The sequence below is a fragment of the Neopelma chrysocephalum genome, unplaced genomic scaffold (assembly GCF_003984885.1).
Source record: "Neopelma chrysocephalum unplaced genomic scaffold, ASM398488v2 Primary Assembly neopelma1_45, whole genome shotgun sequence".
Taxonomy (NCBI): Eukaryota; Metazoa; Chordata; class Aves; order Passeriformes; family Pipridae; genus Neopelma; species Neopelma chrysocephalum.
Window position 1 is genome coordinate 16789983 of NW_020897704.1, and position 26457 is coordinate 16816439.

At 40.6% G+C, this 26457-nt stretch overlaps 1 protein-coding gene across 4 annotated transcripts in view; it reads left to right on the forward strand.

Moving 5' to 3' along the window:
* Nucleotides 1-876: 876 nt before the first annotated feature.
* The window catches only part of GRM3 (glutamate metabotropic receptor 3), a 104212-nt gene continuing 78631 nt past the window's right edge, over nt 877-26457 (forward strand). For 3 of the 4 annotated variants that reach the window (XM_027679485.1, XM_027679489.1, XM_027679488.1), the window contains exon 1: nt 877-1587. The gene's annotated coding sequence lies outside the window, so the exon portion shown is untranslated. Of the gene's footprint in view, nt 1588-2182; nt 2404-26457 lie in introns of those variants that run through there. The other variant, XM_027679487.1, reaches the window with a different exon arrangement.

Sequence of the window (26457 nt, forward strand, 5' to 3'; positions counted from 1 at the left end):
AGCAGGAAGCAGCTGCTCACTGTCCCCCCATAGCAGAGAATGAGCAATGAAGCCACACATAATACCAGCAGCCCCATGCAGCACAGCTTAAACTCACCCCCTCTGAATTCAACGCATCCATCCTCACTGACTGGTACATCTCACTCACCTCACCATGTTTAATTCTCTCTTTAGGACCACAACCTTCTGTTAACACTCCAGGTGATGCAAACCTTTGGTTTCAAACATTTGTAATAGAAAAAGTAGCTTTCTTTTCCTTTTGCATCCAGCTTTGCTGCATTCTAGAGTGATCTTTTCTCAGTAACTATTTTTCTTCTTTCTTTCCATATAGGAGAGTTAGAACATAGAGAGATAATGTAGAGATTATAGATAATACAGATACATCTGTCTGTATATACAAATACATATTTGTTTATACATATATGCATATATTTGTATATTTTCTTTCTATCTATTTATCTATCCATCTACCTATCCATCCATCCATCCATCCGCCCATACATACATACATACACTGATACATTCTTTTTCTAGGAGATGTAAAGCAGAAACAAATTGATCAAGCCAGCTGGAAGGAGACAGCAGGAGGACGGTGATACAACGCCCTGAACCGCCTCGGCTCTCCCCGCTGCTCCGTGTTTCCCCTGCCCGCTCCCGGCTTTTTGAGGATGCGACAAGTCGCAGTGCCGGGGCGCAGCATCCTCGAAGGGGCGTGTGTGTCCCCCCCCCCCCACCGCGGCCCCGTCCAATCAGGGCGCTGGGGGAGGGATGCTCGGGGCAGGGATGCAGGGTTGCCAGGCGACAGCAGCGTCCCCGTGTCCCGTCCCCCCCCCATCACCCGTGTCGTCCCCCCCGGGACCGGGCTGCGCTCCTGCCCGCGCTGCCGGCGTAGTTAAACAACCGCGGGGAGCCCCGCAGCATGGGGCTCTCCTCCCTCCTAGGGCTCCTGCCACAATCCCGCTCCCGGCCGTGCCAGGAGCGATAGCCAGCTCCACAGTGAGAACTAGGAGCGCAGTCAACTAATAAATGATAGGGATAAGGCGCAGCCTGCCCCTCCGCGCAGCCTAGTGCCGGGGGAGGCGGTCTGCGAACGCCAGCAGCTCCCACTCCCTGTCTTTGTAACTCTAGGTCGCCTCCTAATTTAAAGCTTTGCGACAATCCCCTTTGCCCAGAAAGGAGAGGAAATCTAGAAAGATGCCAGGCTGCGAAAAGGGACCCCAATTCACAGCGCCGGTCCCAGGCGCTGCCTGGCCAAGCAGAGCCAAAGTTGGTCAGAGGAACGGGAAGCGGGTGCTCCAGAGGAGAGGGGAAAGGAGGGGGATCATCGCTTGGTGATCGCAATCTCTCTGTCCCGTTGCCCCCACTCTTCTTCTCCTTCCCTCACAGCCTTACCTCTGACCGCTTGATGAGTTTCCATCGGGATCCGATCCAAGGTGAGGGGGAGAAAGGGTGATTGTTCCCAGAGGAAGCAGCTCACACAAGTTTGGGGGGTAAGACTCCCCGGTGGATGTTTAACGAGCACATCGGGAGGCCCGCGATGTCCGGGAGCAGCTGGAGACCCTCGCCAGGACCTACTCTCATTGCACGGTAAGGAGCTGGGCACCGGTATCCGGCGTCCTGGTCCCTGCATCCCACATCCTGATCTCTGCATCCTGCGTCTCAGATTCGTGCATCCCGGTCCTCACATCCCCGTATTCCACATCCCAGTCCTTTCATACCAGTCCTTCCATCCCACACCCTGCAGCCTTGATCCCTGCATCCCGGGTCCCTGAAACCCACTCCCGCCCCATCCTGCCCTCCGGACTGGATGCAGCCGCTGCCCGGGGGGTTGCGGGTTGTGCAGCCGGGAAAAAGTTTAGAGTGGCGGATTGCGAAGAGGTTTACTGATGGGATTCAGGGCCAGGAGAAACAGGGAAGGGGGGAGGGGGACAAGGGCTTTCACACCTGCAGAGGACAGGTAGGGTGCAAGGGGATCCCTGTAGTCTGCAGCTGAGGGGGCATGGGGAGGGGAGAGGGGCGTGCAGGAAGGAGCTGTGCCCAGATGTTGCCCAGAGGTTCCTGTTCCCGCAGGCTTTGGGGGTGAAGTGACGAGATCTTAAGATTGCCATCCTATACCTTTCCTTAAGCTGGGGTGGAAAGTGCCAAGCCAGCAGCTGGGAGAGCCGTGCTGGGTGCCCAGCTCATCTCCCTGGATCTGCTGTTGGGAGAGAGTAAGAGAGAGGTGGGGAACGTTAAAGAAATTGGAAGTGCTTTGCTCCTATGGGAATATCTCCCCTGAAGGGACCTGGCTCCCTCCAAGATCCTAAAATTGGAATGCTTCAAAAAGGAAGGAGAAATTAGCAGGGATGATAGAGCCAGTGTAAACTCTCCCTCACACACATGCCCGTATATCTGTCTGTCCATGTGAGTATGCAGCCAGCTGTGTAGGTATATGTGTGTGCTTATGGAGCTGTCTATGTCTGTGCATGTGCCTTGCCTATGTCCCTGTGTCTTTGGGTGTGTAGGTGTGTATATCCATGCCTATGTGTTTGCTTGGATGCATGTGGATGTATTATATGTACAGATTCATAGGAATGCGTTTCTATTCCTAGATGGTGTTTATCTAACCCTCTGTAGACCTAGAGGTGTGTGGGTACTTACCTTCCATCTCTCTGTGTGCCAGGCGCACATCTCTGCCAAAATACACATGTGGGTGTGAGAAAGTATATTTCTATGCCAGTGTATAGGTAGGATTTGGAGGGCGTATTGGATTTTGAGGGCTTTATCCTCCCAGGTTATTGTATTGTTTCAGTATTTCAATGAATCGTTTTATGTATCCATCTCTGTATTTCAGCAATCTTGATAAAACCCAAGCAATTCTTGAAAAACTAGGCATCGCACCAATACTGCACTGAACTGAACTAAGGGTTTGCTGGTAGTTTGTGAGTTCCTTGGCTTTTTCTCAGTTTATGCCACCTGCTGAAGATTATTTTAGTTTGTTGTGTTTTTTTTAATCATTAATTAGATCAGCTTTAAAAAAAATCTCAATTGGAAAATTGTGAAACAGAACAGCCTGGGACACAGACTGGTACCTATTTCAGCTTGCATAAGTATATGTCTCACGTTGATTAAATATGCATGAAAACAATTTGAAAAGCGCACAACCCACCTGATCCAATACATATTTTAGGAAAATTACTTTTTTAATTTTTTTCAAATGCACCTAAATCATGATGACTTCTTCTGCTCTTATTTATGTTGATAAACATATTACGACAAAATGCAACTCCTCAGTTATACTGGGGAAAATTACATACTAAGTTACTTTTATTCACAATTAAGGTTATATTGGGGAAAATTGCACATTAACTACTTTTATTCAGAATTAGGGTAATAGAAAAATTGTACTTTTGTGATGTTCATTCTTTGAGTGAAATCAGTAACAATACATGCAAATCCTTCTTAATGAACTGACTATTTGAAGAGTAATGCAAGTTAATTTGTGCTTCACTAGAATATATCATACTTTAATTTCTGTGGCTTTTTTCTTGGGTTTTTTTGTTTGTTTGGTTTTGGGCTTTAGGGTTTTTTTAAGACTGATGCCATCCACTGCTATTCTCAATATTTCTAGAACCCTGCATTATATATAAAAAATAAAACATACATCAAAATAGAAAATCCACCAATTGCTTTACTGCTCTATAACTTAAAATCAAGCAAAATGGCATTGGTACCAAGTGCACTAAAACTAGACTTTCATCCTGGAGCCAAGATGCTTTTCTAATCACTGTTGATGTTTGCCTGGGTTACTTGTGCTGATGACCTACTTATAAGCTTCTACAAATAAGGGAATAAAGTTTTTTTAGGCAAATGTTGACACCTTGTCTAGGAGTAAGATTCTAATTTTATCATTGAAAGAGTGGATCTGGAGCAAGATGCAGAGGTAAAGTATCTTCTTGGATTCACATAATGTTTTTATAGTTAAATAAATGTGACAAAGCAAAGTACTAAATCAGACTGGAAAGACAAAATAAAAGAAATACATTATAAACAATGCTATCATTCAGTTCAGTGGTCTGTGTTACGTAAGTGGAGCCAAATTTGGAAATGAAGACAGTGTAGGGAGATATACTGGCATTTAAAGAAAGAGCTATTTGGATGTTTTGTGTGAACACAACTCACCCATGGAAGTGTCCTACAGAACATACATTATGCTGTAGCTCACAGAGTCCCATTTTGAATCCTATAAGACATGAATGACCTGGTTCTAATGTTGTTTATGCTGAGTCAAACTGCAATTTTACCTTTTAATCTGGTGGGCCAGATTCTCTATTTGTCTACAAGAATTCAGTAGGGTCACATGAAGTGTGCATCCACCAAGAGCCTGGTTTAGCAGTGTGACTGGAGAATCCAACCTAAAGCTTTCACAGGGTGTGAGATCCTGTCTATGAGGCTGTTAAACTTGCCAACAGCATACTACTGAAGAGAGTTCATTCTCTTATCAGTTTTTGAAAGTTGTTTCTAAAGCCCTATAAAATGTTTTTCGGGATTTCTGCACCTTGTTTGCTCCAACTTGTTGTACTATAGTTATTGATCAGGTAGTATGAATTTTTGTCATTGATAAAATCACTCTCAGGATGCCACAGAACAACACGAAGGTATTTGGCACACTCCAGGATCAGACAGCATTACTGTTTGTGTGGGAATGTGTATAACTATGATAAGCTACATAAGCTCTTGTGAAGAAGATCATGTAATATTGACTGTTGGGGGGGGTGTTTCTGCTTATTGATATAAAACTGAGAGCTGGTTTAAAGCTTAATCTAGAATGTAGTCCACGTCAGAGAGTTAAAGAGAAGATTGTCCTCTTGCTCTCTACTAGTGTGTAGAATAAGGCTGTGCTTTAATCCCTGAGTGTTTTGCATTTGCAATGGAGGGGTATCCACAGGCACCGAGAAGGGGTAACCAAAGGAATAATCAGCCACCTTGTCCCTGCAGCCAGTGCTGAATGTTTAGAGCTCAGCTGTGGCGGATCTGGGATCCAAAGGTGGCAGGAAAGGAGTGTAGTATCCTTTGGCTGGTACCATCTTCCTAAGTCTCTGCTTGTGACTGTTTCTTGCTATGAATTTAGCAAGACAACTTTCACTGTGGTAATCCAGCCCTAAACTGGCAGAAGAATCTGGAACACATTTAATTTTACAAAAATACAGATTGGCTGAAAATTCTGAGTTTAATTTACTAGTAGGAATAAAATGACAAAAAGTTAAGAATTCCTCCTAGGCACAATGATGCCTGGGAACAGCCTCAGTGCAATTGTCAGGTATTTCCAATGAGACAAAACCACAGTTCATCATTAGAAGTGGTTTAACTATTGCAGATTAATGCAATTGCCTCTTTCTTCAAGTAAGCCCAGAATCCACTGTGCAACCTAAATAGATTGGTTGGCTTATCTACTGTCTTAGGAGGTTTTCAGACATTTTGTTTCAGGGATGTGCAGATTTTCAAAAATACTGCAAGAAATATGCTGTCTTGTTTCCAGCCTTTTCAAAGTAATGCAGAAAATTTTCATGAGGGTTAAATTGCTGTGAACCTATTAAAGTCAAAAAGAAGAGAATTTACTAGAGCAACAGGAAATTACACCCCCCAAAAATAGGCTATATAAGTATATTGCTTTTGTCTCGTATTCATCCTCTCAAATATGAAATGACATTGTTGGAATTATTATCACGCTTTTTTTTCATAGCTATGCTGAGATTATGGGAGCATTTATGTAATCAGCAATTGTACTGCTTGTATAGGAACATATGGGCTCCTCACATAAATCAACAGGTTTTCCCAAAAACCTGAGAAGCAGAGTAACAGCTTTTCCAAACCATCTAAGACCCGACTTATCCACATGAAAAAGCACGGTCTTAACCCCAGTTACTGAGGCAGCCTTACTTCAGAGTGCTTTAAGGTCTGGCAATTGGCTTGAACTTGATAGTACTGATGACCCTGACCTTGAAAGTCACTTTCCCGGTGCTTACAAAGGGATGCAGTATGATCACAAGTATATAAACAATACGAAATATGCATCAAGCAAAGTGTGTGCAGAACGAATGGTTGATAAACTTTTCATGGGTGAAATGGGAACTTGGAGCAAACTCTTGGTGGATTCTTGGTGAAAATTCTCCATTAGAAGAGTGAATAGAGAAGGAAAAACAACACAAAAAAAAAGGATGAGGAAAATACTTCTGTGTGAGACAAAATGAGAAAAATAATAAGAAGAAAAGAGCTTGATAGAAAAGGAAAAAAGATAAGTGAAGATATTCAAATGAGTATTCAAGCTGTAAGAAAAATAAATTAAATGATAAGTCAGTTGTAAGAAGAAGAGATTGTCAGGCAGATGAAGGTGATGAAGTCAATGGAGACATTGTCAGATTCCAAAGGAAAATGAAGCAAGTGCAAGCAAGGAAGAATTAAGTCAAAAGCTAAGTGGGTGACCAAAAAGTCAGCACATTCATAGGTCAGAACTGTATTAGGAGAATTAGTGGGATGATTATTTTCTCATGAAAAGAAGGATGAATATGTTAGCTTGGAGTACCCCTTAAGCAACAGTGTATCTGAAAGAAGGGGTGCTGAGAAGGGGAGGTAAGAGTACACAGGTGAGAAGAAATAGAACTGCTCTTGAGAAAATGACGAGTACTTGAGAGGAGGACAAAGTGAAGAATAAAATAGGGGGTAAAAACGAAATCATGACATCAGAGAAAAAGCACAGACAAAGGCTGGAAGCAAAGATTGCCAATAAAAAAAGGAAAGAGAAACAGAGAGGGTGGGTGGTACAGGGAAGTCACCTCCTACTGGTACAGAGGAGGAGGCAGGTCCTGAGCTTGCCAGGGAAAAAAAGCTGAAGGGAACCTGAAATCTGTGAAAAATCTTTGTCTAGAAGATGACATGCTGATAGAAAAGAAAATGTGCAGGATGTAGTGACTGAAAGCAGCCTCAGCTGAGAAATACAGTAAAGTTATACATTAGCTTCCATTCCCCTGAAAAGCTCAACTAACAAGCCCACACTCAAACCAGGGAGAATTTTAAGGTTACCTAAATGCTGCATCTGGAGAAGTTAACACAACTACATAATCTGGGGCTCTGCAAAGCCTCAACCTCTCTGTTTTGTGGTGGCTGGTCCCCAACTGCACGTGTTGACAGGCTGACTGAAGCACTGCCTTGCGGTCTGCGCAGGAGGATGCTGCAGGCAATTCACCGAGTCTCAGATTTGGCAGTAGTGGGATTCCTCCCTGGAATTAGCCCTGTAAAGAGGTTGCCTGAGATAAGTGGGCAACAAGGGGCTGTATGACTGTGCCGAGAGACTCTAAACCTCTTCCAGCAAAACTAGTTTGTCAGATACCAAATCTAACACTGAGGGACTTCAGTGGTTTGCAATAGTTGTTTAATACTGTGTGATCAAACCAATGACCATTACATCAACCTATGAAGTATAGGGTGGGACACCATTTGAAAAGTGTTTGAAAATCTTAAAAAAATATTGTCCCATACCTAAATTCCTAAAATTTATCCCTAAATGTATTAATAAATTTTTTCATTCATAAAAATTCCTAAATGTTGTTTCATCAGTGATATAGCTCCCTGTTCCACAGACATGTAACAGCAGGGCTGAGATGGTGCAGAAATTTTCCAACAAGCCTAGTCCTCTGCTGTGGGAATTCAGACTAAATACACTCCTCCTCCCTGGTGAGGAATGGAGCCCTATAAGGACCTAGTGTGTTCTTTGAGAGGCTCCCGGACCATTCCTAACCTTGTTGACCTTGACCAGTTTAATGTACAGCTCTCTGCATCAGGATGGTTGCCCATTTTTCATAATGTAGCTGTGATTAGGTATCCTTAGATCCCATACTGTCCAAAGTTTGTATGTGCCGTGCTTTCATGATGGGACACTTGCAGCTGTTTTTGAGTAAACATTTCTTCATGCATGTTTTATGGGAGATTTTTGGATGAGATATTTTTTGATCCAGTACTTACTGCCTAGCAATTTTTGTATTGCTTTATAATCAGGATATATTTTATTGTTATTATGAATTTCATTCAGAGTGGTCATATCATCCACTGAAGAAAGTATCAGGAAAGCATGAGAAGACATTGTTCTCTTAGTGTTTGAAAATATTACATTTGTGATGCTTAGCAGAAATTGGCTGCCCTGCTGTTAGTGTCACATAGCCAGAGGTCTGATAAAAATCAAGAAGTAAATTTTGGAGATGTTTTCAGAAATCATAGGATGATTATTTTTTCCCCCTTATTTCTGTGTATTTTCAAGACAAGAGAAAACAGATAATAATCAAAAGAATGGAGGCAAAAAGAAAAATAAAGATATTGTGTTGTAAGACATGTAGGGTTCAGTTCTAAGGTGTTAAAAGAGTTTGTTTGGATAAGCTCAAATAGATAAGAAATGTCTAAAAGCATCTTTATCTACAAGATAATTTAAAAAATCATATTTTTATGCAAAAATACAATTGGTTTTGCTATAACAAGTGACTTTTCAAAAACCCTCATTATAATTTTTGCTGAGATTGTGTATGTATTTGAGTGTTAAGTCTCACTAATTAAGAATATGGCTATAGACTTCTTCACTTTTTATCATAGATTTTTAGTGGCATTTTTACCAACCTTCATCAATCAGAAGGACAACTTCATGAGGTGTCAACTGACATCTCATTTGGTACCATTGAAAAATTTCTGAGTGTTTCTGTACACAACAAATTAAACCTCTTGATTTTACCTTATAACAGATGTATTTTACCAGTATTTAACTTTGCCTTGTAAAAAGCAGGGAAAAGAAAACACCCACATGGGACATCAACGTAGTAATATTGGATTAAATTGTGTGAAAAGGATCCCTTACAATGCTCTCTGGATGTTACAGCACATTATTTGCATAGACAGTAATAAGGATTATGAAATATTTGTGCACGAAATTACATTTTACTAGGAAATTTACAGAGTTTATAGGAATCATAGATTTTTTTCCAAACACTGTAAGAACACACTGCAGTACACTTGTCACATCTACCATGCAACTGTTTCATTGTATTCCCTTGTAATCTCTTAATCGTGCTTGCTCACTTTCTTCCTTGCAGCCATCACGGCTTTAGAAGAGCCCTGACAATTAGAGACAATGAGAGCAACAGACACTGCATTTTCTTAGACAGGTGTGAGCCCATCCTACACTGACTGATGCGCCAGGTTGAGTTATCAGGCCAGTCTTTGCTCTTGGAAGTTAAGAAAAAGGAGAGCAATTGTGTGGGAATGGTAGACCAGCACTGAAGTCTGTTTTACCCAAATGCTCTTAAACTATACATCACATTTCTTTATCTTACCGTTATTATAAAATATATTTACCTCAAAAAAAAAAAGAGCGTTTTCTTCATAATCAAGAAATAAATTACCTGTCTCAGGGTCGTGAAAGCAAAACAAACCTCACTCCTGTTCCAGCAAAAACAACATGCAACCCGTGTCTTTTTCATTCATTTCCTTGTCAACGTGACTGTCAATAAGAATACATTTACTTATGGTCAGTCCCACAGTTGATTCATTAAGATGATTTTATGAGTGAAAAGGGAAGATAACCTAATAGAGTAGGTCCAGGAATACAAATAAAATCAGATAACTTTCGTAGAATAACATCTTTGCTTTCTGAAGTGGACTTTAAATCTCCAAGAAAAGAATAGCTCCCCTTCAAGCAACCTTTTCTTCTTCACTCAGAAGTGATCTCCAATTAATTGTGCAGTTTAGCTGAACTTTGCTTTCCTTGGTATCCTAGGAGAAAAGCTCTGAAAGACTGGGAATTTTAACTTGTTTGTAATGTAAACTCAGTATACTGGTGGTGCTTTTTAACACTCCAGAAACTGTTTGGGAGGAGAAAGAAATAAATAAAAAAGCTTTGATCCTCTAAGCAAACAAAGAGGGGAGAATGAGGTTAAAAGAACTATCACTTGTGAAAGGCAGAGAAGGAAAATGTGGGAAAGGTGTCTTTATTTTAACAGTTTCAGAGACTAAAAGACTATTGGTAATACCAGGCACTTCAACAGCACTAGAGACTTCTGATGAATAGGGGAAAATTGACTTATTTTTATTGTTTCATTGACCTTTCTGAGATTTCTAAGGACTATGAATTTCTTGATAATATCAGTCATCTAACCAAGATTTTTCCCAGAAGCAGATATCCAGGACAAAGCTTAGAGATTAATGCTAATACCTTAAGTATCAAGCTCAGATAAACATATTCCTAGCGGTGTTATTCACTATGAAGAAAGGAATAAAAATCTAGTCTGGAAGTAACACCAGGGAGCTGGTATCCTAGGTTTTTGGCCAAAGGGTGAAATGTAAATTGAAGCTTGCGGCAACTGTAGTATCAGGGAGTGGTGTGACCCCGCAGTGCCCTGTTGCCTGCTTATCTCTGGGAGATGCTCCTGCTCCCTAAAATGTAGTTATTTTGACCAGTAGGTAAGGTGAAGTCAAGTCTCCATATAATCTTTCAATCTGCCTGTCTATTCCACATTCACCAGTTTTAAGGAAGAATGCAGATAAATAGTTCCATTTAGACCTAAATACCTTAAATCAATGTCCAGGGAGAGGTTGCAGAGAGTAATAGGGCTTCTTAGTCCCTGTGATTTCCTGGCGAAGGCACAAGGTTCCAATTAGAACTTATCCTGAATGAGTGCAGTATCCATTAGGGTAGAAATGATAGAAAGAGGCCCTTTTAATGTAAGATTCCTCATTTTCAAAGATTGTACACAATGTTCTCTTCGCCTGAACGCAGCATTTATAGTTCCACAGATAATGACACCAGTAAGGACTTCATCTGATCCACCTCCCCCTCCAAAGATGGCATAAACTGTCTTTAAATCTTCATTAACTAATACTTGTTGAATGATTTCCTTAAAATCTACAATGGCAGAAATTTCACAGCCTCCTGCAACAGCATATGTCTGTGCTTCACTGTTCTTATGGACAGAAGGTCTCCAAAAGTTTAACTAAATCTCACTTCTTGCAACTGAGCCTATCACTCTTATCCTCTCTGCTATGGAAATTCAAAGCAATTTAGTACCTTCCTTTCCATTCCAGACTTTTATAGTGCAAAGGGATTAGATTTCAGCTGTTTAACGTTCATTTATGTAATGTTCCTCTCAGTCATCTCCTCTTGACTCAGTGAAATAATTGCTTTTCTTTTTGCCATTTGCTTTTTTCAATCTCTTGTTATTCTTGCTGTTTTCCTTTTGACCTTCTCCAGTAGCCCGTTTGGACTCGTACCCAAAAGATGAGTACAGTCAATGAGTGGCCTGACTTCACTTGTCTTAAATACAACACTCCTCAAAGAAAACCTTTGTACTATTCCTTTGTTCTGTGCTCCAAACCTCACTCCAGTCAGCATTTTGCCCAAGGAGCCCTCAGGAGCTGCACAGAGCCATAGTGATGTCCTTGTCCCATCACCTTTCAATTTGCTACATTTTTTCTTGATGGCTTGTGGTCATTTCTAGTTTGCAACCACATAGAACTCCAACCAAACAACTGTCAACCCTCACGTCCTCCTTAACACTTCAGAAGAAAATTTTTTGGGCAGTTTGCACAACCTGTTGCTTTGTCTTTGCCAGAAGGATCTGTATGGGCAATGACTTCTCTTGGTTTAATCATTGATACAGAAAGGGGATGCTTGGCTGCTGCATTGTCTAGCATGTATCATGTTCAGCATGACACAGGTTTAGCATGTTTAGCATGAAATTACCATCATGGTCACTAATCTCAGCCAGCAACCTGACTGTCCACAAGTCAAAGAAAAGCTCCCAGGAGCGTTTGTAGAAGGGAAGACTCCAGACTAACTCCAAGCATAAAATGTACCAAAGAACGTTGCAAAGCTGAGTGATGGATAGAAATGTCGAATTGGTATTCATTTGAGTACTCCAGCTGCAGGTCCATGAACAGGCAGAAGCTGTTTTTGCTTTCAGGAGCATAACCACAGAGCAATGCATCAGGAGGTCTCAAGTGAGATGTTAGATTTTGCTGCTGGCAAACCCACACAGAGTTCATCTACATTAAGCCTGATGAATGTGGCATCAGGCAAAAATCCAGAACTTCATGCCCCCAAGATACACTTTGTGCCTCACTTGTTTAATTTTTCTTTTATTAAGGCTCAAACTTTTCCCTGGCCAGTGTAGAATATTTCCCAAACTGTCCAGGACATGGATAATGTCAGAGGGGTCCTAATGAACCTGCCACAGGTACTTGCCCTAAAGGCTCCTTAGAGAACCCTTTTTAAGTTACTACTTAAAAAAAAAAAATTAAAAGCTTTTACTTGAGCATCTGTAGTAATTCATGGAGCACCTTAACATTGCAACAAAAATGTCCCTTCTAGCCTTCAAGCTAATCAACATGCTGTTTTAATATATCTCAGTAAATTAAAACACATCCAGTCCAACTCATTAGTTACTGACCATTAACTTCCAAGCCTTGAATTCCCACTGAACAGGTAAGCAGCTGCTTTGAAGATTTAAGTGGCGTGACTCCACCAGAGCACAAGCCACAGTTATATATGAGAACAGTCCCTTTCCTCTGTCTAACTTGGTCACACTGGGACTGCTAAATAAGCACTTCTTGGATGCACTGGGTGAAAGGGAAGATTGGTCTCCACGTGAGAGAACTTTTTTACAGTCTGGGATAGAGACACACAGAGGGACACCTTCAGGCAACCCGTGGGATGCAGCTTGATGGTTTTTCCCTCCACTGGTAATAAAGCAATCCCAAATACTCATTTGATATGTTGTCTCTTGAACATAGATCATAATAAATAAATCAAGTACCTAAGATGCACTGCCTGATCATGGTCAGCAGGCCCTAGCATCATAATGCCACTTACTGAATGGTGTTCCCAAAACACTAAAAAAACAGCTTCCGTGTAAAGAGTCATCTATATTTCATCAGCAGGACTCATCACAGTCATATTTTAGAGTGCTATGAGTTTTTTTCAACACTTTTTTTTAAGCACTAAGTAATAGGTGCTCTAGCATGTCCCATTTTTGTCCATTCCCATTTATGACATGGTTTCCATGCCAATGATTACAATTAAATACTAATACAATAGTTTCAAAAACAAAAGCACATTTGGAATGATCCACATTTATCTTTAGAGAGTAAGAGCTGCAAAAACGAATGGATTGAGGGGAATTAAACACTAGGCTAATGGTGCATTAGGCAACCTAAGACCAATTAGGTGTGCTAATCCATTCAATATTCTTTCTATCCGTTTCCATTATTATCCCTGCCAAAATTATTTTGCATGTATTAATTCGCCTGTGTTTATTTATTAATAAAAAAAATTCACTTGAAATGCAGGTCTTGTATCCTATAGTCCTTTCTCAAGCAAAACTTCCATGACAGCAGTAGCAGAAGGACTTCAAGATGTAACTGGAACTCTCTGTACTGCTCTTTTCCTAAAATAAAACTTAAATTCCTTCAATAACATTAAAGTGAATGTATTCTCCATCTGTATCGATTCCAGATACCCTTCCTGATTAATTAAGACATATTACTCTGCAAAATTATACATAATTCTATACAATGTTCTATTAAAGTGGTCCTGACTGTACCTGACCAAAAAGAATTGTTCTAAAATTAATTGTTAATTGGTGACTACTATTCTGTATTGGTTTGTACATTATTCTGATGTGTAATTGACTATCTGTTTGCCAGATAAGTAGAGGACAGAGAGTTATTGGTAACTAACTTGATTATCAGGTCTTCTGAGTTCCAAAAAGCAATTCTTTTTCAGATCAGTTACACTTTAATATTGTCAGATTCTGGCTCCCAAAATAACCCTTGGAGGGAAATAGACTCATCATAAAATTATTCACGTAGGTATTGCCATAAATATGAGAAATGAGGAATAGGCCAGGTAGCAGTGCAACAGCAATGGATCTAAGGCTGGAGAAGCTCAGAAGCAGAGCATGACTCAACACCATGGTATCACATTGCTGTGGAAAAGGGAAAATTCCTACTGGGATTAATAAATAGGAATATTGTCTTCAAGATTTGGCATGTAAACATTAATCTCTACTCAACAATAGTAGGGACAGTTTTGGAGTATGGTTCCCAGTTTTGGGAATTATGTTTTTAGAAGGAACATAAATCTTTCAGAGTGCAGAGAATATCCATATGAAGAATTGTGTGAAAAAAAGATAGATTTATCACAGGTAAGCAAAAGACTTAAATTGTCTCACAGAAGACTAGACCTTATGAAAAACTTTTAATTTTAAAGAGTGGGAAAAACAGAATTAAACTGCTGGGAAATCTAGGAGATTCCTGTCACCAAAGTAATTAGAAACAAGCTAATCAAGTAGATAAGTCATAAGTAAAATTGATCTTGACTTGCATAATAGCAAAGGAAGATCAAGATATTTCAGGATCCCTCCTAACCCTCTTTTTCTCTAAGTGACATAATTGAGGGTTCCTATCCCAGGGCCTCAGTATTTCAAACTTCTCCTTCTGCTGCAGTCTAGACACCTGCCAGCTAAGCAGAGCCTCCACTGCTAAGTTGGTGAGATGCAGCAGTCAGAGCAGACAGCATCATGCTTCTCTTGGGGAAGAGGGGGGAAAAATGAACACATTTCAGGAGCAAACAAGGTTGTCCTGCAAGAGAGAGGCAAATTCTGCTGTGCAAGGGCAAATCATGTATGTATAGAGAGCAAGAATGCATCACAAGTCTCTGCCTAGTTCACATGCAGACTCTATGAGTGTCTTCAGTACAGCCAGCCACGTAGTCTGTCAGGTAAAGACCATGAGCAGTCCCACCCTTTACTGTAGGGACTGTGCAGAAGCATACCTACAAAACCCAACATGAAATGAGTTCTAACATTAGGACAGTAGACAAACAAGAAAGGAAGGAACAGCACGACTTGTGCTGTCAACTTTAAAGTCTACTCTGCGTGTTCATAGGCTTTGATACTCCTGTGTGTAGGCAGTGCACTATATAAGGTTATAAAGTTATGTATGTTTTTGGAATATTTGCATAAGGAAATGAATGCAGTAAATCTGTTGACGTCGTCAATGCAGAACTACTGTAACTCTAAAGCTTTCTGCACTGCAGTGATGATTATGAAACTAGTAGGTAGTTTATGTTATTAACTCAAGGCGTCATCTTTAATAAATACTCATAAAACACACTGGCAAAAGCATAAACTGCAGCAACATGAGTAAGAAATCTGTAAAATTCTCCCTACCATAGATAAATTGTTAATACTGCTGTTCAGTAATTATTTAATCAAAAGCATACTTAAGGAAAATCTGAAATAAATGAGATATTTCAGTTTTTAGACTAAGAGTCCTATCTTCATGTTAATTACTGAAGCAGGGTTATAGTATATTTTAATAAAAGTGGGAGAGAATATTGAAATTCATATAACACCTTGGAGGTTTTATGGCTCTTATAAAACGCAAAGAAATTCAGAAATAAAGTTTTTTCAAAATTAATAATTATTTCTTAAAGAGAGATAATGAATTAGATGTTGTCTTCCAAAAAGACATTATGTTTTGTCATGAGGTAGTGAAAAAATGTATTATTCATATCACTGATAGAAAAGAAATTTATCCTAAATTGCAGTCTTTCTACCCTGAAATTTTTCTTCTATTCAAAAGATACCATATCTTTCATCATTCAAGGCCTCTCTGCATTGACCCTGGAGAATACTGAAATATTCCTTTTATCCGTCCTAAATCAGGTGAACAATAAAAAGATATTGATTTTTCATACAGAATAAATAGTTCACAAATGTATAAAAATTTAATTCAGGATTCAGTGGGTCAAAGACTAGACTGTGACAAATTAGCAACAAAGTCAACAGAGCTGGTCTACGTTACAGCAACTGGCGATGCTGCTCAACTTGTCAGGTGTGCTGCACTTCCATCATTTAAATAGCTTCAGGAGATCAATAAGATCTGCAGTTCTGGGTTTTCAAAGTCAGCCAGCTTCCTTCCCTTGCTCCTACTCAAGCAGTAGAGAGGACTTTGCAGCCCTTGCATTGCAATAAAGCTTTACCTTCAGGAATGTTCGCTTGCCCATGTAATTGAGACTGGATGCTGCCCTCTGACTCTGAGCTTGGCCATCACCAGTGGGAAGCTGCTGAGGACTTGACAGCATGAGAACATGAGTCATGAACATGTCCCAGTCCCCCAAATAGTGTAAATCAGTGTAACTGCACTGTTACAAGCTCCAAGGACAATGTTACCTTGTAAATACAGGAAATATGGGGGTTGTGCAACATAAATAAGGCCGGAAGAGACAATTCAATCTATCTCCTGCCCCAAAGCAGAGTCAGTATTATTGTGTCACTTCTGAAAAAGATTACTTTTTTCTTGAAAACTTCTGGTCATAGACACTCCACAACTCTCCCAGACAGCATGTCCCTGTGCCTCAGTACCTCTACGATGAGAACATTTTCCAGAAGTGTCTAGCCTAAACATTTATTTTTACAGTTTAAGTTCATTTTTGCTTTAGCTAATGACTGAAGCCAAAATTTTCCTTTCATCCCAATTAATTTCCCACCCCCTCAGCTTGATTCAGCTTTGCTTACAATCTGGTCTGGCCACCTCTGTCATGAACCTGAGACTGTTGATTGGATTTGGAAAACTGTGAGCTTCAGACCAGTCTGTCTATGTCTTCTCTAGTTGTCTGAAACTGGCCCACTTCTCAATCTGAGACAGCTTCCAGTCTGCTGAATTGGTCGTCAAACTGTGGCACATTCATTGCCACCGGAAAGACTCAAAATAATGCTTATGAAAAAGAGAGAGTCCTGAGATTGGGGTTTTTTTGTTTTTTTTTTTTTATTTTGTCACCCCTTGTAGGAACATTCTGTTAGGGTCTTTAACATAAGACATGTTTTAGACTGTTTGTGTGATTAGTGGGGTGCATTCCAAAAGAAAGGACAATCTCATCAGTGGAATTATGCTTCCATTCTAAATTGTAGCACCACTAATCTCATGTTCTTTAGTGAGATGACAAATTTCAGCCTGTGCATTGTGTTTTTTAAATGGCATTGAGTTTTTTTGCATGATGCTTAACATGATTCATTATTGTCTCTTATGCTCATTAAAGAAAATATTTAGATTCTATTAGAGTAAAGGACTCGGTGTTTGGTGTAGAAAATAACATTGGTTTGAAAATAAAATAGAGTGTGAGTAAAAGAAAGAACTATTGCTGTTGAAAAGGCTTTGATGGAAAAGGTATTGAGAATGGTAGAAATGTCCTTTTCTCTGATAATTTCTTCTCTATTAGTGGCCTATTCTGCTATGATCAATAAAATCTCCTTCAAAGGCCACAGTGCTTCCTAAGTTGATCATTGCAACAAAAAAAAAATTGATTCAAAACCTTTCCTGAGTAAACAGTTACTGGTATCACTTCACCCTCTCTGTTCATTGTTCTTCACTAGGGCTTGGTCTTCTCTTGCAAAGCAATTAGAGGTAGCAGCCTTGGCTAAACCTCAGGCTGGGGAGTATTTCCTTGCTGAGGAGCTTCACTATAGTATTTTCCTGTCTCCTGCTCAACCTCCACTTGGTGCCAGCGGAGGTCAATTCATTTTCCTTCTACTAAGGGTTGGCATTGTCTGGTGGTCAGAGAGACATGCAGGTTATTCTGTGGCTGTTGTCCTCATTACTGACTGTCAGCCATGCTCTAGGGCCTCTGTTTGTTTAATCCTCCCACTCACTGCAGAACCCAGGAAGACGCTTAATGACATCCTTCAGATGCTTGTAAGCCAAGTTCCTCCCTGAAATTTTCTAAGAGTCTTCAGACTGTGGCCAGGCTGCCTAGCAAGCCCTTTTAATCTCCTATATCTTGGGAAGCTGGTCCTCTTTAATGTCTAACACCCATGATGACTTTTTCAGAGTGACAGCAGACAAGAATACCTGAACTTACAAAGCAGGGTAACTTTCCTCAGCTCAGGCACGTTCCTCTGGAGTAAGACTACAGTGCCTTGGAGGAGCTTTGGGCCTGTAGAGAGTACCATATGCCCTGAATCTGTGCCTGGCACGTAGGCAGTGGTCTCCTCACTCTTGCCCAGAAGCCTCCTGCTGTCTGCAGCGCTGAGAACCTTGTGCCCCAAGCTCTCAGGGTCATGTGTTACTCCAGCCCAACTAAGTGTGTGGAGAGCAACTGTAAAGGCTTCAGTGGTTGCACAACTATGCTAATTGTTTTGCCTCTAGGTCTCAAGTATCATTTAGTCTTCCTGTGAAGTCCTTGCAGTTAACCAAATAGTTGCTGTTAATCTGAGACACTTAAGACTTACATGCACGTAAACTTTCTCAAAGCAAGCAAGTAGTCCTTTCCACTTCAAATCAAATGAAGGTATTCATATTGAAGCCTTTTGCTTGTGAATAATACCAAATGTGAAGGTAATATTTAATTTGCCTCATATCCCTCTAAAAGACCAAAACCAGTCTTGACTCCCACTCAGATGTCGGAAAAAACAAGAAGTCTCTCTCCATTGCCCTTTCTATGAGATAATCTTGCTTTCCTCAGTTCAGAAGAAGCTTGTGGACTTTTTGGGGCAGGGGCAAGAAGTATCTGTTGCATTTTTCACCCCTTCTGTGATTACTGTTGGTGTTTTTTTTGGTCATTTCATTCTACCACCTCATTTTTTGTACAAATCAAGGAAAAGAAGCATTTGAGGGTGGGATTTACCTGAGCAGACATAAGGTGGAGACAGAGACAGCCACAGTGTAGAGATCCACATCTTTGGAAAGTCATATTTCATGATTAAAAGAATTACCCTTTTAAGGAGTGATTCAACTGACCCATTTTAGATATCTACTATAGGAAGAAAGGAATCATGCCAAAAAAATTTGGGGTTTTTTTCTATAAAGCAGTATAAGGGGGTCTTTGAATAACCAGATCACATGTAGAACCATGTAATCTGACTGTTTGGTTAAAGGAATCTCACCTAAAGTCCTAGGGTGGGACTCCAGCAGTTCAGGTTCAGTTTTGCCTGTGCTTCTTACATGATTGAAATTTTAGTCACAATTTTATTCAGAGTCTGCTCTGTGACCTCGAACAAAATGCCATGTCAGTGAGAGACGAAAACCTGGTGCTGCTGTTTTTTCTCTGATCCTTGCCAGGTTGTTCTCCCTCATTTATTTCCACAAAGTATGTTCTGCATCTCTTCCAAAAAGGAAATCTTTCTGCAACACAAGACTCTCAGTAGGAGAAAATCAAAATGTGTGTGAGATTCTAAGATACCATCTTTATTATTTGGAGATAAGTTTATCTTGCAAAAGGAATTTTCTCTCCCAGAATTCAGAGTTTTCCTTTCTACTGAGGTTTACTTTTTTACCACATGTGAAAGCAACAGTTTACTGATGGAGATCTCTTGCATTGTCCTACTTATGCTTCCTTAAGTGTACAGCGATGACCTCTGTCAGAGACTGAATAGTGACAGGCATGGGCTACAGAGATCTTTGTTTTAACTCAGTCCAAAGCTTCATAATTTCTTAGTGCTAAACTATTAGACTTGAAGTGGGAATTAATACAGAAAAGTCCCTTTGCTCGTATTATACAAAAGGTCAAGCTGGAAGGTCAGTTATGGCCCCTGTGCCTTAGACTCAGTAGATCTGTGAGTAAGCCATCCATTATCTTCAGGGATGCCAAATTAAAACTGTGCTAAACTGAGGAAAAAAATATATTATTAGAAAACCTGGCAAGCATTCAAGTCTAAGCTCACTGTTAATCTTGATCTTGTTGATTTGAAAGATTTGCATTTCAGACCTTTCAGAAAATATTAAGTTATTCTTTCAATCATCGCATAGTGTCAACACTCTGGTCCAATATTAAAGTATTCAAATATGCAAATTCTTCTCAGTTTACATACCATGCATATGTGATAACTTTCATCTTGGTTATAATAAGGACTGAACCAACATTTTCCTAAGCCAAAAATTTAACATTCTTTAACTAAAACACTGCTTCTTGTTCATAAAGCTGAGTTGGGCTCAGAGCTTCTGTGGTTTGAGTGTGGAGGAGGTTGTACTGCACAAATTAAAGCAAATACATTTCCTTCCAAGTGATGCTGTCAGAAAGTGACTTCTGCTAGACTCCAGGTTTTCATGTAGAGGCGTTTGCAGTATCACAAATACCCGCTCTTCCTCCTCACGTCAAGAGCTCCTGAGACCTTAGGTCCCCTAATTTCCTTTTTGAGCACAAATTCCCTGACAGGGTTCATCAGACTTTAGTTTAGTTTAAATTCACTGCCTGGTGGGTTGAGTGTTTCTTTCCTTTCCGTAGCCTTTGCTGTCTTCTGTTAAAAGCTGTCATGCATTTGAAGCTCTCTGATTAAAGGGAAGACTTTGCCCCTTCTGTGTAAACCAGCATGAATCTGAGTCTTATAGCCCCCAGGAGTGGATTCTCATGATTTCCCTCGTGTGCTCCTTTCTCCTCCTCAAAGCTACCTTTTATTCCTCCTTCCCTGCTGCACTCTGCAGTATCTCTTATTCTGAGGCTGGCTCAATTAGAGCTCAGGGAACTCTTTCCTGGGGCTGTCAAAGCTTACTGGAGATTCCCATGTACCATAATCTCCCCCAAATTTCCAAACCTGCTTGACTTTCTTTTTGCTAACTAAGTCAGCTAACTTATAGCCCCAAAAGACAGGACTATTAATGTGATCAGGACAAGGCCATTATAATATCCACCATCTATTCAATGGGTGTGATTTTGGTTAATATGGTTCATTCTTTTACATATTAAAATTGTCCTATTTATTAGTTCAAGATGGTCATTCTGGTTTTGAGAGACATAACCGGGTAAAAGCAACAATTACAAAGACATTCCCCCTGCTGAACCTAAAGAAAATGTACCATCTGCATTCAGTCCTTACAGCCTGGGTTGTATTTAACTTTAGGGTTCAGGGGTTTGGGGAAATTTTTTCACCTTTTCACCACTTCATGTTCTACCCTTGTATCAAGGGTTGGTAATCCCACACACATACCCCCTTGGATCAATATCTGTTAATGTGGCAGAGGACTAATTATAATACAGGCAGCCACTCAACCTACACAGGTACTGCTCGTAGCCCTGACCCTGCTACCACTGGTCCCCAGGACTGACCTGTTGGGATGTCAATGTTGCACTAGTGGTTTCGATGATTTGGTTTTTCCTACTCTAGGACTGAATTACCAAAATTGAAATTTAATATTAATGTATTCCCACTGTGTCCAGGAATGTCCTTTCTTATGTCTTTACAGTTGAAAATGTCACTCCAACACAAAATTGAAGGATCTATCTCCACTGATTTTCACTGAATAACTTCTGAGTTACAGCACCATAAACATCAGGGAAGCAAACCAAGTTATTGTTTTCTACCATCTGAATTCACAAATCCACTAGTACTAACTCTCTTGTGATCATAGCTGCAGCTAAATAAACTAAGGGGGCTTTTTTAATAGATAAGCCAGATAAACCTTTGTTTATGTCTCACCACGTTACATATTCACTGCTTAAATCAGTCAAAAAGTCCTCACAGAACCAGGAAGCAACTGTCTTTATGAATCACATATTACTAGGTCCAAACTGTTCTTAAACTGCTCCAGTCCAGAGTTAACATATTTTTAAAATAAATCCCAACTGTCAATGTATGACTAGAGGTACAGAACTCATGTCTAAAAATTATTCAGTTCTAATGTCAAATTGTGTTAAAAAAAATGTGATATTAGGCTAGACATCTCATAATACTGGACATCTGTCTTTGACATAAATATGTCATAGTCAAACACAACAACCCTAGGAGAATATTTAAAAATGCTACTATCTTCTTAAAAAGAGACATGCATAATGAATTGAAAGAGTTAAGGCCATGTTTTCCACAAATAGAGATGAACAAGCAGCTGAAGATTATTAAGATGACAGCAAAGACTGTAATTTCATAAAGTTTTATCTGTAGCTTGTATCATACATCTGAGCTCTGTGATTTCAATGACACCCTCCATGATTTACTCAAAGATGTGGACTTTGCCTAGTTGTTCCTGTTAATCATGGGTTTTGTCTGGTCAATTGAAAGTCTATTTCCTGGATCATTTTTTGGTGTGGTTTAGTTTGGTTCTGAGACTTGAGGAATGCTGCAGATATTAAGCAGGGTAGACCTTTGATCTCTATTCCACCTGCCAATTCTTCACTGGATATTGAACAAAAACCGACAACAGAAGCAAACAAACATCTCAACACGTAGCAAGTGAGGAACACAAACACCACCAAGGAACTGCATTTTCTCTTTCTGTGAGCTATTTTTGCCTCACAGACTGTTATTCCACTGAGCAATCTCAAGACAGGTAAAAGAAAATGCACTTTGCAGTCTCATCTGCATAGAACACTGGATCAGGAATTAATGCTGAAATGTTTCAATAGAAACATATCTTCCTATGATGGCACACCCTACTTGTGTTCTTAGTTCAGCAGATAGCTCCCTTCATTTTCCAATCACCCTGAAATCTCCACAATGTCTGTGTCCTGACAGAGAAGGTATTCTGGTTTGGGATTGCTGGGTGAGATGTCCTACACATTTGTCCAGATGATGCTCCGAAGACAGTGTCCAGCTCTCATTTGATTGTTTGTTTGTTACTGGAACAAATGAAGCACATTTCCCTTTCCATATCAATGTGATGACTTCCTACGTCACTTCTTGACAGCTTTTTTTAACCTGTTAAAGCAGAATGATAAACTGTCCTGAGAGGGTAAAGCTCCTCTGGTTTGTTTACCTGATTGAAGATTTGTGGTAGCTATTCTGAAAACCCTGTGTGATATCAGCTCACACAGGTAGCTTCCCCTTAGTGTCATGCAGGCACACAAAATGTTTACAAAGATAGATATATAGGCTGTTGAGCATCCTGAGTGTCTGGTACGAGCATGTAGCTCAGCTTCCAACACCTCACATCTTGCAGAAACTTTCCAGTGCATCTAGAGAAAACTATGAGCTGCCTCTGGGCTATTAGACTAATAGAAATAGCCTTACCTCCTTTTCAGAATATCAGAAACCACAAACAGTTTTGCTAATCTTAGTCTGGCTGTAGTGACCTTAGGTTGTTTTTTTTAAATGTCTTTGAGAAGGATGAAGCTCCCAAGTGTAGCTGTTGGAAGGGTCAGACATCCTGTCTACGTAAGACTAGATGAATTAGTCTTCTCCAGTGAAGGGAGAGTCAGTGTCCCTGCTTTTTAAGCATTTTTCCTGAGCTGGGATGAATCTATTTCCCTTGAGGTCTCTGTCACTCTGCCTGATGAGAGAGGGAGTTTTGTTTATACACATGGCTAGCTCCAGGCCTTTGAACAATTAAAATTAAATAGGATTAAATTTACCCATTTTGCTTATTTTTTTCACCTATCGTAACAACTGGGAATAATTTGCCTAACCTTCTTTCTTCTCAGTAGCAGTTTGGAGCTATTAATTTTTTATGACTTTTAAGTTTCAGACTTTTTAGCACAAACTATAATGTATATTACCAGTGGAAATATTTTGATATAGTAGGGGCTTCACCACATGCTTCAGTTGTTTTTATATCCCTTTTTGCTGTGCCATCTTAATGTAATTTTCCACAGGCTCCTGTGTTATTAACCTGCATTCATCATTTATATCCCTCTCTTGAGGCTTATTGTAAGACTCTCTAGAAGAAGATAAACAAATTATAGATAGAGAAATTAATTGTTGCATTGGAGCACCCCAATCAAGGAACTTTAGGAACATTGGTTGGAGTGAAGCAGCCCACAGGCCACACCAATGGGAATGGTAGGAAGAGGGTTGAACAGAACTGGAGAAAACCATATACAAGGAAACATATAGATTAGGGCAGATATGAAAATGAAAGGCAGGGAAAGTGAAAAAATGGCTGCAGACCTCCAAAGAATGAAGCTTTGCAAGCCAGATCCTTGGCAAAAAAACAATCCTTCCAGCAAGGTTTCCTTTCCAATGCACATACAGTCTTTTCTGCAAGCCATGTCCCCTCTGCTGAGCTCATTAGACAGCTCTGCCACTTCTTTCTGTTCAGTTCTCTGCCCCCTTAGGATCAGGTACAGAAATCCCTGTTCCCTCACAAGGGAGAGGAGTCAGAGTGGCTCGACCCTTCCTGGCAAATCCTTACTGTCCCCAGGTCCTGGCCCCACCTCCACCCCAGGACAGCTGCCCAAGGCTTGACAGCACAGCCCTGGAGCAGGGCAAGGGGAGTGTGGGGGAAAGGAAGAAGGACCACAGTGCAAAAAGGAAGATGGTGTTAAATGAAGAGTAGAGAGAGAAGGAAGGAGGGACAGGAGGGTAAAGTGAGTTCAAAGGAATGGGAAGGCACATCAAAGTGACTGTGTATTTTTAAGAAGCATATGGTGCCTTGAACCTCAGGGGAGCTGCGCTGTGCTACTGTGGGTAATGACAAAAAGTAACAGACTGTCTCTTTCCCTGAAAAGCATGTGGTGGAAACGGATAAAATACGTCAGAGGAGAGGTGAGTGACTGGCATAGCGTCCAACAGGAGCTCTGCATCTGAGCCACTGACAGAACCCAAGCTGGCCCCAGCCAGATGTGCCAGCAGCAAGGGACTACTGCCCTCCAGGAGCACGGCAAGACAGGGGAAAACCCAGGGGACAGAAAACTGTGACGAGGCAGAGGGTATGAAAAGGGCAGGGGAAGGATGCAAAGTTTGGCTCCAATAAGGTTTGCTAGCCTGACCTCAAGTGTACACAGAGCCCATGAGAGGGGGAGAGCATGACTGAGTTCTTTGCTTGGAGCAAAAATAGCGACTGTGAAAGAAATGGGAAAGAGGCAGGCAGACACAAAAGAGAAGAAAGCTGAGGAAGAAAGGAAAAGAACATGAAAACACTATCCTCAAAACCAGTGCAGACATGCCAGCCATATTAATTTCCCTTGCAAATGCCCTTTCTCCATCGCAGCTCAGTAAGGGATCTGACCACAGTTAAGTTTACGTTGTGTGTTTTTAAAAATAATAATAACAAAAAAGCCAATGTCCAGATTTAAAAGTCAAAGGCTCAGCTTAATTCTGCAGAAGGAACAGAAGGAGAAAATTTGCATGGAGGTGAATGTGTTATTCTCTGTCTACAGAAGAGTTTTGTGGGTGGTTTTAAGCAGTTTCAGTGGTGGAGCTGATAATCCTAAAAAAAAAATCAAATCTCTCCTGTTATGTTCTACAGTTATTTTTTAGCCACAGCTGTCAATCACATTGCTTTTCAAAGAAGGCAAGTGTCAGTATCTCTACTCTGTAGAGGCAACACAGAGATGAGAAACAACTTGCCCAGTATCAATAAGTACAGTATCTGTAAGGCAGCCAGTATCAGTAAGGACCCCATCAAAAGGGTCCCAGCCTGGGCTATGCCTCCTCTGTGTCTCCTCTGCAAGGGCTTGGGATAGTTAGTGATGATCTGCTGGTGTGACAGTCAGAAAAAGTCCTGCACCTCGTTCAAAACCACAGGGTAGATTCCAATTTGCCTTGATTGCTGTGTGGCCAAAGGAAAGTGAGTAGACAGCACTATGGCTCTGTAAACACTGATCTTTGTACTTTCCTTCAGGTGTTTATTTTGCCAAACTCTTTTATGAAGCTTTCCAAAAGCACTGTATGCCTTTGCTAACGTGTTGTCTATCTCCCCGTCAATCTTACCATCCGAGGAGATGAGGCTGCCTAGGTAATTAAACTGCTGGACTGATTTGAGTTCTGATTGGCCAATGGGAAATGACATAGAGGGTATAGAATACACAGTTTGGGTTACACCCACACAGTGATGAATTGCTCCCAGCTGCTCTAACTAGGACACACCTCTGTTTAATTTTTGTCCTGTAGAAAGAAAATAAATCTACACATAACAGCAGCAACAACAATAACTGGAAATTAGGAAGATGGTTTACCCACTTGTGAAAACATAACCTCTACAGATTCTTTTGTACCTTCTTCTGCAGCATTTGGTGCTGACCACTTTCTTACACAAAACGCTGGGCTAGATTAGACTTGGGTACAGTCAAGCCTGCAAATATCTGTGTTCCTAAATAAGTTGTAAAGTATTCTCACATTCTGCTTCTCAACCTGTATAGAAAAGCCCAAATAAATCATATTCCTCTCCTTTGAGAGATCTCACATTACATACTTTCCTATACTCTGAAGCAAAACTCCTTTCAATGCTCTCTTCAAAGCACTTGTAATCCTGACAGTGGTTTTGTAACGTGCTTATCAAGGCTCTGCTTTCCCAGTGGAGAGCCATAGTTAATTACTACAGTCACAGAGTGTTTGCAGCAGTGGTTATAAGCACCTTGCCATCCTCAAAGCTGCCTGGCTGGTTCATTCTTGAAATGACCACCCAAAGTAACAGAGTGGGTAGAGAAGCTCCCTTTGCTTTCAGATTTTAGTATGGGATCATTTAGCACCTTTCCTACTTCAAATTTGCAGTTTGTTAAACCAGAAACGAAGAATCAGG